The sequence below is a fragment of the Lissotriton helveticus genome, chromosome 1_1 (genome assembly GCF_964261635.1).
Source record: "Lissotriton helveticus chromosome 1_1, aLisHel1.1, whole genome shotgun sequence".
Lineage (NCBI taxonomy): Eukaryota > Metazoa > Chordata > Amphibia > Caudata > Salamandridae > Lissotriton > Lissotriton helveticus.
In genome coordinates this window covers 857,629,071-857,644,277 of record NC_136057.1, presented here as the reverse complement: position 1 = coordinate 857,644,277, position 15,207 = coordinate 857,629,071, and the positions used below count along the sequence as shown (strand labels likewise).

The 15,207-nt window shown below is 43.5% G+C and overlaps 1 long non-coding RNA gene across 1 annotated transcript in view; it reads right to left on the bottom strand.

Moving 5' to 3' along the window:
- Nucleotides 1-943: 943 nt before the first annotated feature.
- Nucleotides 944-15,207, bottom strand: part of LOC144771007 (uncharacterized) — a 109,852-nt gene continuing 95,588 nt past the window's right edge. Inside the window, exon 4 of the long non-coding RNA XR_013599093.1 lies at nt 944-1,043. This is a non-coding gene — a long non-coding RNA (uncharacterized LOC144771007). The remainder of the gene's footprint in view (nt 1,044-15,207) is intronic.

Sequence of the window (15,207 nt, the reverse complement as noted above, 5' to 3'; positions counted from 1 at the left end):
CTCAAACACATATATCCTTCCTGTGCTTGTGGCTGTCTAGAGGGAATGTACAAAGTGTAGCTGTCTCCCACCCTCGACTTGCATTGGAGACAGGCTGCGAGGCACACAGAGCAGTAAGTGCAGAGAAATTACCACTTTGTAAAAGTGGCATTTCTAAAACAGTAAGGAGGATTTATCAGTACCATTCCAAAGATATAACACATGAAGTATCTACTCCCTTCTGATAAGGAATTACCACTTAAAAGCGGGTAACGGAATTCTTAATGCTACCCTTTGAGGAGAGTAGGCCTCACACTAGTGAAAAATGATTTTAGCTGTTTGCCACTTCGAAGATATGATAAACAGAAAAGTACATGTCCTACCGTTTACTTACATAGCACCCTGCCTTTAGGGCTACCAAAGGCCTACCTTACGGGTGACTTATATGTAGTAGACGGGTAGTTTAAGGCCTGGCAAGTAGTTTTAAATGCCAAGTCGAAGTGGCAATAAACTTCACAAACAGGCTCTGTAATGGTAGGCCTGAGACAGATAAGATATTTTATTTTGCTTGATTAATTAAAATCTTTGCAAATGCATTACAAACAGATTCCCATTGTACACAGATAAATTAAATTAAAAGCATATAAAACCACATAATGTAAAAAGGGACATCAACTGCGTATACAATTAGCTGTTTTTAAAGAGAATATCTTAGACTCATACGACTAATGTAATGCTATCTGAGAATTAATGTGATTATCAAAGGCCCCCTCCTAGGCAATTTATTGAAACAATAATGCACGAGAGAATGAACAAAAACAATTTAAATTTGTATCTAAGAAATATTCATTTTAATAATTCATAAGAAATAGTTCCATTAAAGATTGTGTGGTAACACAATACATACTATATATCAATGAAAGCAATCAATACATTTCATATAATCACAAGTAGACAAAGATAAAATACATAAAAATACATACAAATTCAATTAAAGTGGCAGTAATTATCGATGCGCGTTTCGGCATATTGGGCGCCTTCTTCAGGAAATAACCACAGTTTACCTGGAGAAAATAACAGATAAAAATACAATGACACTATCATCTCATATTATAATCTCATTATTTCATATATACATTTTCTTTGCAAATGTTGTTAACATTACATAATTACATTCAACAGATGCTTCATTAAAAAGATAAAAATATAATCCAAACATTAGACAAAAATTCAAGGTTTCTGTAATTCCTCCTCTTCAGAAAAGGATTTCTATACAAAAAATACTTTATTGTATTTGAGTGCTCAACTACATCAAGACCCATAATCATATGTATGGACCGCAGACAAACATGTGATCAATCGGTACATATACTAATGCTCCCACCTCTTATTAGGATATCTGGACTTACTTTGCTATTTTGAAGTATCAGGAAGGATCGAAGTAACTAAATCTTGTATAGGTTGCTACTTAGATTCCCTTTAAAATTCTGTAATAAAACATTATATTATCAGAAATGAGCATGCGTATATATCTATAGGTCATATTCCTGAATGTATTAAAATAATAGCTTACATGTAGCTCCCTTTTGATAACGTGGTCACTCAGTGATATTCAAATAAAATGTATTGTAAGAAAACCTCCATCTTCATACTGTAATGCAATTTGATATAGATGTAATGTTGTTCTTTTCCGGATATTTGCTTCTATTTTTTACGTACTAAGATGGCTATCAAAATAATCTTAAAGTTTATTCATAATCGGGTTACCTACTTAAAAAATAGTTTTCCTATATCTATTGTCTCACTCTGTAAATGACATTAGGTTAAGACCCTTGTACATCTTTTATACTTCTATACTAGCTTTTCGTTCTGATACTAAATACATTTAATTGGGATTACCTGGAAAATAATGAACACGCCAAGACGAAGTAATATTACGCAATTTCTGGCCTTGCAATATAGGTTGATGGCAACCAACTATTTAAATAAAAAGAAATATACCAATCAAAAACCTAACATGTAGGAGAAGGGAAGTAAAAAAAAGACCTCTATATACAATCAAATAGTAACCCTTGGTTGAATTACCTTCAAACTCTACTGTTGGCCTGTTATTCCGGAGCAATCGAATGTCTCCCTAATCTGAGAACAGTCGTAATGATCAAATATTCATAGCCTTTTGGTTTCCAATTACAACAGCAAACTCTTTAAATGAAAAGAGTATATAAGATAAAGTCAAACCCAGTATGTCATAAATATGAAACTACAATATCTGGGAACACCAGGATTTAAAGATCTCCTATTTCGAGTTACCTTCGATAGTCTCCATATATGTGTAATTTTCGATATCTGAATTAACACTGCGACGACAGAGTATATGCATAAAAAAGATATACAAAGAGGGGATCAGTACGTTATAAGCTAGACGATGCTTAAAACCGTATCTCTAACCGAGGAACAGAAGTATACCTGCAAACGTTTACTGATAGCGTATTGCTCCGGTGCTGGCGATGGCCTCCGGCGTCTGACGTCACAGGAAGAGGAGGTGTATCCAACAGTTTCCTCTCTTCCTGGCGCTTAAATACTATCAGGCAAGTCCACATTCAGTCAGAGAACGTCATCTATCACGTGTTGTAGAGTCATGTGATAGCGCAGCACATAGAAAAAACCGCGAATGGATGCCGTAGAAAAACATTGCAATCTAAGGTCTTATATATCAAAAACATTATATTATCTTTACCAAATGGATGACTTCTAATTGTATATTAAAATTCGGGCAATATATATAAAAATATGTCCAGCAATGTGCTGCAGCACTCGAAAACGATGACAAGCACGATCATCTATTATATAGTCAGAGTACATAGACTTAAAAGAAGAACTAAATTATCCGATCATATAAGCGCTTTCCCAGGGAAAAATTGTGTAATTTTCTCCAAAGAAGCAATAAAATAATCTACTAATTTCTAAAGGGGATATATATCTTCAACTGGAATCATCCATTAATTTGTAAAGATTATATATATTCTTAAGTACAGGTAGCCAAACAAAACCAAATAAAGAGCCATGAAAAATATTATACTATAGCCATGAATATGTTGTAAAACGATATTACAGCCAAAAACTTGTCTGTTAAAATCTAAAGAACCTATTTCCTCTAATTTAATTCTATGGTGGCGAAGAATTAGAACCGTGAATTTTCAAATCTCAAATTTTTTGTTCTCTCATATCCCCAGCTATCTCCATTCTCACTAATATATACATCATGGGAGAACCATGGGAAACAAATAATAGCATTCTCCCAAGGGATTTCACTGTTTAATCCGTTTCTGAAAGTATCCATTGAGAAAATCCAAAAAACTTCCAGTTTTTTGCGTATTTTTAGGCCCCCCTTGTTATTGGGGGTCCTGATTTTCTCTAAGATTCTCCATCGAAAGTCATCAGGTTTATGATCATTCTCAATTAAATGTTTCACCTTTGGTGATAAAAGTTTCTTCGTCCTGATGGCCGAACGATGTTCGGTCAGTCTTGTTTGAATAGGTCGCGAAGTTTCACCGACATATCCAAGTGTGCATGGACATAGAATGAAGTAGATAATATCTGAAGTTCTACAGTTCCACATTTCTGTGGCTTGAGTGGTATAGCCATTGTGGGTGAACATTTCTCCTTCTATAATCATATCACATGATTTACAAGAGGAGCATTTCATGGTTCCTCTGACTGTTATATTGCCGTTTATTGATTTTTGCATAATAACTCCACTACTTGTTTTATTCTCGAACCGAGAATGAACAACAAGTAGTTATCTGAGAATGACTACCACAACTTCTCCGGTCGGATGGCAGAGCTTAACCAGGTCCGCTGTCCAGGTTAGAGTCTTGGTAATTGAAGTGCAAGTACAACTAAAACAAGATAGTAAGTTAATGTTACACTTAAAGAGCATTTTAGCGGGTTTCGGACAGCGAAAAGGTTTTAAGTCTCTTAGTTACCATCTCAAAAAATGTTGTTAGTCGACAGTTAAGCTGGACATTGCTGGGATTGAAGCAAAGCTTAACTGCCTGCCTACAGGACCGGATGCCATGATACCTAAAAAAAGAATGTAACAAAGTGCATCTTATGTCTTTTAAGTTAGGGCAGTTGCAGACACATCGGAGTGCCTTGTTTCCTTTCCCATGGTGGAAGGTGTGGTTTCATCGCAATTACCCCAGGCGCAACCTTAGAAAGTTTTCCTTCCTGCTTATCTTGATTCCGGCACTCAAGTAGGCTTGAGGTTTTAGCCTTACATAGTCACTAAGCACACTCCAGCGTGGGCTTTTTTAGTAAGAGTTGTTTTGTCATCTAAGACAGATAGCATAGATGTTGTTTTTCTCACTGCTTTTTTTTAAACGAATATGATCCGTTGGAGCATCCCAGAGTTCCGATAGGCCCAGAACCTGAATAGAGTCAAACAGGTAGTCCCTGGCTGGGCATTTTTCTTGATTGAGCAAGGCTTTCCATAGGTGGGAGTTGAAAGATCCTGCCTCAGCACTTCGTATTTTGTGCCAACTTTTGACGTAGGTGCTTCTTCGTTCCACCATCTGTCTTTGGATCCCAAATTCTAACCCGATTTGTGCCGGGGGGACATATTTTGGGAGGTGGAAAATTGCTCTGTAGGAGTTGGCTATTATAACGTCTAAAACTGCTGCATCTTTACCTTTTAGAGCCCTCAGGACCTGTAAAAAGGGATAAAGCGTGAAGTCGGGAAGCCGTCTCTTCAGTGACTTCAGTGCTAAATATGTTATAGTCCCCATTCTTTACATGGATTCTAACTGAAGTTTAAATGAGCTTCCATGATCCATTAGGATTCCCAGGTATTTATAACTTTGTACTTGATCCAAACGTTGGCCGTCAAGGAACCAACTATTTATCTTCTTTTTGTGGTAGTTGACTGCCATAATTTTAGTCTTCTTAAGGTTTATTTTGAGGGAATTCCGAGTAGAAAAACTGTTTGTTGTATTTAGTAGATGCTGATTAAGACCAGGTCATCAGCATAAAGCAAGTTTGACATTAGCTTGTTTCCCAATTTTGGAGCATGGAATACACAGCTATCCAGCTCACCAGGCAGGTCGGCCAGAAAAAGATTAAAAAGGATCGGGTCAAGGACACACCCCTGCTTGAGGCCTTTTGAGGTCATGATTCGTTTTGAGATGTGTGTCCCTGCACCTAATTGGACCCTGATCCATATGTCTGTATGCAGCTGTTTTAGCCGGTCCAAAAGGGTGTTTGATATACCCCGCTTATCCAGTTTTCCCCAAAGTTTCGAACGATCGACAAGGTCAAAAGCACCTGTGTAGTCAATAAAGCACAGGAAAGGGGGCATTTTTGAAACTTTGGCAGCATCCATTATCAACATTAGAGCCAATATGTTAGTCGTAGTTCCTTGCCCACTGCGGAACGTCGAGGAGGGCAATCAGTCGGTAATTATTTGGATAATATCTTTTGACTTGTTTAAAGATTGGGCTAATAATTGATACTTTCTAAGATTCCGGAATGGTGACTGTGGTGTTTAAGCCCTTGAAGACTGGTAGTAGAGCCTTGCTCCAAAGGACGGCATCGTATTTATACAGTATCGGGGGGATCCCGTTTGGGCCGGGGGCTCCCATATCTCTACCCTTGGTTATTAGGCCTTTTATCTGTTTTTCCGTGGGGGCGTATTCTACCTCCATAGTAAGATCTGTAGAGTCTAAATCAACAGCCACCAGGATCCCCTGTTGGTTATGGTTGTTGGTGCAGTTGACCAAGTGAGCTTTGGTTGCGCTTTTCCGATGTTAGTGGGTTCGGTGTCCGGTACGGCGGTGTCTGCTCCCTTATTTGGTTCCCCTCCCTTGTTGTTAAAATGGGCGGAGAGGTAATCTACCCAGTCAGCCTCTGGTATGTTGGAACTGATTTCTGGATGATTCGGTCGCTCTAACTCATGAATTGTTTGCCAAAACTTAGCACTGTTGTGTTGCTTGGCATCATGCAATAATGTAACCCACATTTCATCATTATGTTGCCTTATTTTCCTCCACATCCTCTTTCTCCTCTAACTTATGAATTGTTTGTCAAAACTTAGCACTGTTGTGTTGCTTGGCATCATGCAATAATTTAACCCACATTTTATGCTGGCTTATTTTCCTCCACATCCTCTTTCTCAATAGGACCTTTGTTTGGTGAAGAGTAGACCGCAAATCCAAGTTCCCTTGTGGTTTTTGCAATTGCCGAAGGGTTTGGTTTGTGGTGCGTTTGAGGCTCTTGGTTTCCGGGCTGGAGGACACTTTTATTATTTCATCATCTGGTTGTCTTAATTTGGTGCCGGTCCTGATCGCAAAGTTGCCACTGAGGTATTAATGAAGTTTTCCCATGCTGTTACAATGGAGTTCCAAGTACCTTTTTCTCTCTCAAATAAAGTTTTGGTGGCGGTTGATAGAGCATCGATGTTGTTGGCATTGCACCTTAACCGCTTTAGATTAGAGACTTCTTCGATTGCAATCGGGCTCCAGGTGTCTAGTGTAGCAACTGGCCTCGCATTCAACAATACTTCCTGTGGGAGGTGATCGCTCTGGGCCATGTCACCAATTTTGAAGGTTGCTATTTTATCGAACATGGCTAGTGTTACAAATGTGTAGTCTAAATAGGAGGATGTTTTTGAGGAGTGAAAAGTAGCAGCTAGTGGATTATCATCCAAGAAGCGGCCATTCAATGCTCTTAAAATTAGATGTTCCAGTTCTTGTAGCAGATGTTTGGCCCATCTTGAGGGTTTGCTATTATTTGCTTGGCCCTGGTTCGGTATCCCCAAAAGTGATGTAAGTTTGTGCACATGGCTGTCATCTTGGCTTACCCCAAAAAGGTGTAGATTGAAATCGTCAGCAACAATTATGTGGGCAGTTGTTGCTCCTCCGTAATCCGTTTTATTTCATTTGACAGCTGTGTTACAGCTTTTTGTTTTCGTTTAGGGTGCACTTAGGTGTTGATTAAGGTGTTGAAGCCAACATCATTATTCCCCCAGAGTAGCGGCCAAAAATGAGAGGCCTTCATTGCCGAGACGAAGTAGGAGAAATATCCTTGGAGTTCTTTGGCGTCTTCCCAGGTTTCCTGGAGAAGTATTGAATCAAATATTTTCAAATAATTGATTACTTCGTGGTCGCCCAGTTTGGCTTGTAGGCTGTTAATGTTCCAAATGCAGAGCTTAATTTGACCTTGCACAAGTAGAGCTGTCTATGGAGTATCACACTTTTGTCAGTTTGGATGATCTGTTAGTATTGAGCGTGTTGTTTGCAACCGTGCCTCTAGTCCCGATTTCACAATTAAAGTTAATGGCCCTGAGCTTCTGCTTAAATTAGATCCCTCTATACAAGCGGTGAGTTTGCCTGGGGTTCTGCTTCTTGCCCCTCTTAATACAGATGTGGTCATTTTGTCTGGGACGATGGTTGGGGCTTTTAAGAACGGGGTTGGATAAGGAGATTTCAATTCGACTGCCATTTTTATACCCCAGTTTTTGAGCGTGCTTTCCTCTTCCTTGATTTTGTTTGCAATTTCATTTGAGCTCCATCTTGTCCTTGTCACCTCCAGGCCCAAACCGTTATTATTTGGAAGGAATTCTATGGAAAGTAAGTCCGATGAGTTTATATTTCCGAAGGTCGGGATGGAATTTAAGAGTTGTAAAATGTTCCCTCAATTTAATATGTCATCTCTCCCCCGTGATTCGTATTCCGGAATGAGAGTGATATTGACCACTTCTTGGTTCTACTTTCCTTTATTCTGTAAGTAAGAATTTTGTCCTGTGAGTGGGGCCTTAGTTGCAGAGGGTTGTTCTGATCTGCTCCTTGGTTGTCAGATTTACGAGAGATTGACTGAAGGGCATATGGAGACTTGATTTTGCTGGGTGGGCAGCTCCGCTTTGCAGGGTCCCCTTTCAATTGTTTTTGTTGATCCTCATTTTTTAACAGGTGAACTTCATTAGATGGTGCCCCCTGGGGTTGATCTTCCGTGATACGTTTCCGGGCTCCTGAATTTTGTGCTGTTAATGTTGACTCATGCCTCTCATTCGTTATTGGGGTGTTCCTTCTAACTGGGTCATTTGCTATTAGTGTTTGCTTCTACCTCTCATTCACTGTTGGAATCTTCCTTCTTGCTGGAGTTGATGGTGGTCCCAAGGTGGCAGCCGTATTTGCCAAGGGCTCTATGATGGAATCGTCCAACCTGTCAGGCAGGGCGGAGCTGGACCCAGTTTCGTCAAAATCGGAGACTTGTTCAACTGCATTAACGGGAGGTTTACTCAATATGTTTAAGGCAAGGGATAGTGTTTTTTTATTGCGACCCTTACGTTTTTGTTTACTATGAGCTCTCCGAGGTGTAGGGTTTTTTTGTGAAGCAGCCGTTTTTATTGGGGCTATTTTTGGCGTTCCGTCACTATCTACCGCAATGTTGGAAGAGCTAGATGCCGTTGGTTCAGTTTTTTGGAGTTCAGACGAGTTGATCCATCCCTTGTGCTGATCGTCTGTAGATGTAACAGACAATGGAGCACTGCCTTTTATTTCTGATAGAAGATTCCCTAACATAATTGGTAGTGTTGTTAACTTATCAATTATTGGTGCACAGGTGCATTCAAGATGGATGGTTTGACTTCCGTGCAGCGCTTCTTGTCCCTGCTTGATCAAGTTATTGAGCTCTGATAGTTTATTGTCGATCCTTGACGTAAAATCAGCCAGTGTCTGAAGGACCGTAAGCTGTAAGTCTATTTTGTGCGATTGATATTGTAGAGCTGTGGTTGAATAATGCATTGAGCTTAAAATTTCAGCCCAAATTGATTCAGTGGGCACAATATTGCTGAAATTGCTTCTTTCCTGCAGTGGTGTGTTGCGTGGTACAGCAGATGTTATTTTGAGCAGATTTTAGATTATATGAAGCAACAAGCTCCTCCCACTCGTTTGACAGGAAAGACAAGTCCAGGCTTGATATATGCGAGTCTTCATAAGTAGACATTGTGTGGCGTTCTTATGGTTTAATGGCCAAGGAGCTATGGGGGACCCCTAGATAATTTGATGCACTCGATTTGCCTGACTTCGATTTATTCTGCTGGAGTGGGGAGCTGTTTTTTGACGACAACAAGGGAGCCATTCCCAATCGATCTGGTAGCTGGTTCTGGGACGTGCCCCCTAATGGGTCAATTCCAGCTCTTGCCCCCTATTTCCTCTTCAGAGGCATTTTCAGCTAGCCTGGTATAAACAATGCTTTTTGGTGAGGTCTGTACATCGGTAGCGGATGTTTTCCTTTGGTCGGTTTTGACTTGATTATTAACTTGGTTACTGAATTCTTGAGGTGAGGTTTGGGGTTGAGATTTATATGACGTGATAGGTGATGTAGGGGGAGCCTGGTAGGCTGACTGATTGGTTGGCTGATTGGTTAGCTGGTGTCGGCGGCACTCTTTGGTGGAATTTGGTCATCTGTCATAGATGTTTTTCTTTGATTGGATTTGTCTTGATTTTCAACTTGGTTATTAAATTGGTGAAGTGAAGGTTGGGCTTGAGGCTCAAATGGCGTGGTAAGTGACACAGGAAGAGCCTGATCGACTGGCTGAATGGTTGACTGATTCGTTGGCTGATAAGTTGGTCCAAACTTCTCTGGCTGTGAAGGCGATTGCAACCCTTTAACATTCACGCTCTTTAAATAGATTGTGGTGCCCGCATCTTCCAAAAACGCACATTTCGTGTAAAGTTTGGGTGTAAATTTTGGATTGGAAGTGCAAGGTTTTTTCTTATAAGGGCACAGTCCCCTTGTCTCCCTTGTGTACCTGGTGACTGCCTAGGGTTAACTAGTTGATAAGTGGTTGATTCGCCCGTTCTTAGCTTTACGCTGGGGTCATCGCCATTAATGGGAGGGTCTGTGCCAGAGCAGATGCTGATAGGCCCCATGGCTGGAATACTTTCTGGCATACTTTCTGTACTTTCTGTGTTCTTTTTAGTAGATACTGACCCCAGTTGTAGATCAGTTGACACTTCTGTGCTTGCTTTACCGTTACTTTGTTTTTGTTTGGATTTTGATTTTTACTTCAAGGGGGTCTTCCTTATTTTGCCCGATCTCATGACTGACTCTGTGGGCCGTGTTTGGTTTACCACATTTAACAAACAATATATAGTGAATTTGAGTGGGCTGTACAGGTGGGAAGCCCGATAGGGGTTCCGGATAGAAGCTGAGTCGGTGGAAGTAGGAGTGTCAGCCGGTGTCCCAATTACTGAAACTGCTAGGTGCTGATATAGCGGACTCGCTCTTCACTCTTTTCCTTGCACCTGGAAGATGCTTTCCACAGAGGTGAGGTGCTGGCTGCTGAACACGCTGCTGATCAGGCTCCTATCCTCTACTCTCCACTCCTCTTTGCTTTCTTATCGCTGCTCGTCCCAGGCTCCCCCGGGCACCAGCCCAGCAGCCCAGCAGGGAGTACCTCAGCCTTACTTAGCCTCAGTGGTGCCCAGCCCCCCTAGTGTCGCACAGGGCGCTACACTACACTGCACTCCAGACCTGAGGGAGCCAAGAGTTTGATGAAGTGCTGATGAAGGTGCTGGTGCTGATGAAAGTGCTGGTAAAAGGGCTGAGAGGGCTGCTGTCAAAGCTGGTGAGGCTCAAGGAGACTGGGGAGGTTGAGGGCGGAGGGCAAAGGGTGAGGTGTGGCAGTTATTGGTTGTTGGTTGGTTGTTGCCTGCCACCGCTCTCTGCAAGAAGTGATGGGGTGCAGGCCAACCATGTCCAACCGCCCTGCCCCCGCCGTCTCGCTGATGTTACCCCCAGCAGAACCACAGCAAAGCAGAGCTGCAGACCCGCAAACCACGATGCCAGCCGCCGCCTCTGCCAATGCCCCCACGCCGTGGGTGGTAAATGGTGAAAATGGAGGCAGCGGAAAAGTGGAAAGGCGGCAGGTGGCAAGCAATATCAGGCAGGTTTCGGCAGACAGTAACAGAGGCTACAACAGGCAGCAGCGGCAGCGGCAGCAACGGGGTGAGGAGAGATTGTGACAAAGCAGCACCACGTGGCAACAGGAACAAGACGGGCTGAAACTGCTGGTGGACTGCAGTGGTAAATGGCAAAATGGCTACATGGCAAGAAGCAGACCTGCAGACCCACAGACCCACAGCCCCGCTTACCGCTTGCTGCCTTACGCTTCCCTACACGTCCTGTAGTCCGGTGGTCCATCGGTCCAGGGTGTGAGACCACAGGTAGCAGGAGTGTTTAGGCTGCAGGGAGGCTGCAGGGAACAAGCTGCGGATAGCGAGGTGATAATGGCAGCTGTGGAGCTTGAAGGTCCAGAGATGAAAGTTAGGAGTTGATCCGCTATGCTTGCAAACTCCAAGCGGCCAGTCGAGGTAATTAGGCAGATTTGGGGGGATGCGCTCAGCGTTGGTGGTCTGTGGCTCCGTTCTATCGTAGGTCCCAGAGCGCTGAGGAGCTGAGAGCCGGCGGGGAAATCAGCCGGAGAGTGGGTGGCGAATAGGGGCCGGAGCCGTCAGCAGTTTTCAACGTCCTCCTCCCGCTCGCGTCCTCTCGCTCGCGTCCTCCTGCTGCAGCGCGCTGAATTGAGCAAAGACGTGGCGTCTGGATTCACAGGAGCATTGGAACTTCGGCAGCAAAGAGACAGGTTTGAGTGCTAACTTGTGTGGGAGGCACAATCAGTGGTGCAGGCCCACTGGTAGTATTTAACGTGCAGGCCCGGTGTATATGGTATACGACTTTACAAAGGACTTACATGTAAATTAAATATTCCAATCATTTACACACCAATTACACACATGCACGTTAGCCCTAGTCAGCAGTGGTAGAGTGCTCAGAGTGTTAAGGCCAACAAAAAGATTCAGCAAAATGTAGAGGTCAAAAGAAAACAGTTTGGAGGAAGACAACCCTAAGGATGGCAGGTCTTACATGTGTCCCTTCCCCGAGCTGAAAGTGGGGAGATCTACCCAGTCTTGAGGAAGTTCTGTTCAGTAAGGTGGAAAAACCGAGATAGACCATCAGCATTGGAGTGGTCTGCACCTGGTCTGTGTTCCACCCTGAAGCCTGTAGGGAAATAGACAACCTCAAAAGTTTTGGATTCTCACACCTCATTTGCATGAGCCACCTGAGGGGCCTGTAGTCAGTCTAAATCAGGAAGTGAGTGCCAAACAAATATTACATCTGCTTTGTCAGTACCAAGACCACAGTAAAAGCTTCCTTTATATAGCACTCCACCTTTGTTTCCTGGGGAAATAAGCTCCTGGAGAGGAAGGCTGAGATGAGATGAGTTGAAATAGTACTGCACCTATACCGTGCTCTGAGGCACTTTTCTGGATAATAAATTCCTTGGAGAAGTCAGAAATGGCTTGCTTCAAGGAATCATCAAAAGTGGTTTAGCATTCCTCTGTCCAGATCACATTTCGTGGCTGCTTCTTGGAAGTCTGCTCAGACAAGGGGTGCAACAATGGTGCAATAGCCCTTGACAAACCTCCTATAGTACCCAGTGAGGCCCAAGAATGCTCTGATCTCAGTCTGGCTTTTTGGGTGGCAACCAGGCCAAGACAGTTCCTATCTTGGCCTGAAGGGATTGCACATTCCCCCTGCCCACCATGTACACCACTGAACCCTGCCCTATCTGCCACTTATTAGTCAGGTCTGCCTGCTGCATAGCCTGACACACTTCCTGGAGGAGAAAACAATGGTCCTTCTAGCTGCTGCTGAGGAAAGCTATGCCATCCAGATAGGCAGCACAGAAGGCCTCCAGACCTGGTTCATCAACCTGTGGAAGGTGGCAGGAGTATTCCATAATCCACAGGGCATCACCCAAAACTGATAGTGGCCCACAGGAGTGGAGAAGGCTGACCGCTCCTTTGCTCCCTCTGTTAGGACAATCTGCTAGAACCCTGATGTAGGATCAAAGGTACTTACATTCTTGGCAGCCCTAACCTGTCAATCAGCTCATCAGCCCAGGGGATGGGGTGAGCATCCACTTTTGTCACTGAATTTAGCCCTCTATAATCCACAAAAGCTAACATCAGGCATGGTAAGAGGATGTCCCACTTATTTCTCAAGGCCTCAGATTGGACTTTAATCATGCCTTTCAGGGTCTTTCTGAATCTCCAAACAAGCCCATTATTTTGTGGATGATAAGGGGTGGAGAACTTGTAAGTTAACCCACACTCATTCCACATTGAATGCATAATTTGGAGGAGAACGATTGACTGATACCAACCCAGGTGCATCCACGCCCCCCGCTATGCTATCATCACCAGATGCTGCCTCAGGAAATAGGAGAGGAGTTGTTCGTTTGCCTTGTGGCACTGATCCCCTCCTCAAATTACTATCTTAGAACATTGCAGGCATACGCACCCAGCTTGGAAACAAGGACTGGTTGGGCTTTATTTCAGGCCATGACTTGATTTGAATCCAGGAGACATGGTCTTTAACATATTTCCATATGAACTGGTTCAGCTCTTACTATAATCTTGCCATACTCGCTACTTCTGGGAGCACAATGGGAAGTTTGGCCATCTTGGTTTCTTATACATGTAGTAATGTGAAAGTCAAACTCCTAAACTCCTCGCCTTGGTTCCAACTATTGCTGATAACCGGTTTGGGTATAGCTGATACCCTGGTGATCAACTTTTATCATAATTTATTTGATCACAAAAACACTCAAGGTGCTGATATGTTATGTGAGAAAATTGTGAAAGGCAGTACTTCTAACCTCGCCCTGTGTATTTTGTGGGTTGGGGATTTTAATTGTTCACTGTGTAACTTTAGTAACACAAGGGCGTGTGGCTTGGAAATGAGGATGGTCAGGCAATAACGCATTTTAGTTTCTCCTAATACGGAGTTGCTTCAAACAACATTATTGCCTCCAATGATTAGGCTTTTATGTCCGATTGCATAAAACTAAATTCCTCACCTGTCCCTCCTTTTTTGCAATTTTCACCCCGAGTGTGCTGGGAATGCTCAGACGTGAGTCCCAGGCTCTCCACACCACTGGAGTCAAGCTATCCAGGCTGATGAAGGCTGATAGCCAGAAACCGGTCCTTGGATGCTTGATTCCGGTCTGGGAAAGACATGGCTTGGTAGTTCGGACTGGACTGTTCCCATGAGGCACAGGGTCAGAGCTGATTTGCATATAGCCAGTGTCTAACCCAGGGTGGTGTGGAGTGCAAAAAAATGATGGATTTAGGCCCAGATCCTTGTACTGGGGTGAATGTATGACATTGTTCTACATTCTGTCCATCAACTGTGTTTTTTGCAATTTTCACCCCGAGTGTGCTGGGAATGCTCAGACGTGAGTCCCAGGCTCTCCACACCACTGGAGTCAAGCTATCCAGGCTGATGAAGGCTGATAGCCAGAAACCGGTCCTTGGATGCTTGATTCCGGTCTGGGAAAGACATGGCTTGGTAGTTCGGACTGGACTGTTCCCATGAGGCACAGGGTCAGAGCTGATTTGCATATAGCCAGTGTCTAACCCAGGGTGGTCTGGAGTGCAAAAAAACGATGAATTTAGGCCCAGATCCTTGTACTGGGGTGAATGTATGACATTGTTCTACATTCTGTCCATCAACTGTGTTTTTTGCAATTTTCACCCCGAGTGTGCTGGGAATGCTCAGACGTGAGTCCCAGGCTCTCCACACCACTGGAGTCAAGCTATCCAGGCTGATGAAGGCTGATAGCCAGAAACCGGTCCTTGGATGCTTGATTCCGGTCTGGGAAAGACATGGCTTGGTAGTTCGGACTGGACTGTTCCCATGAGGCACAGGGTCAGAGCTGATTTGCATATAGCCAGTGTCTAACCCAGGGTGGTGTGGAGTGCAAAAAAACGATGGATTTAGGCCCAGATCCTTGTACTGGGGTGAATGTATGACATTGTTCTACATTCTGTCCATCAACTGTGTTTTTTGCAATTTTCACCCCGAGTGTGCTGGGAATGCTCAGACGTGAGTCCCAGGCTCTCCACACCACTGGAGTCAAGCTATCCAGGCTGATGAAGGCTGATAGCCAGAAACCGGTCCTTGGATGCTTGATTCCGGTCTGGGAAAGACATGGCTTGGTAGTTCGGACTGGACTGTTCCCTTGAGGCACAGGGTCAGAGCTGATTTGCATATAGCCAGTGTCTAACCCAGGGTGGTGTGGAGTGCAAAAAACGATGGATTTAGGCCCAGATCCTTGTACTGGGGTGAATGTATGACATTGTTCTACATTCTGTCCATCAA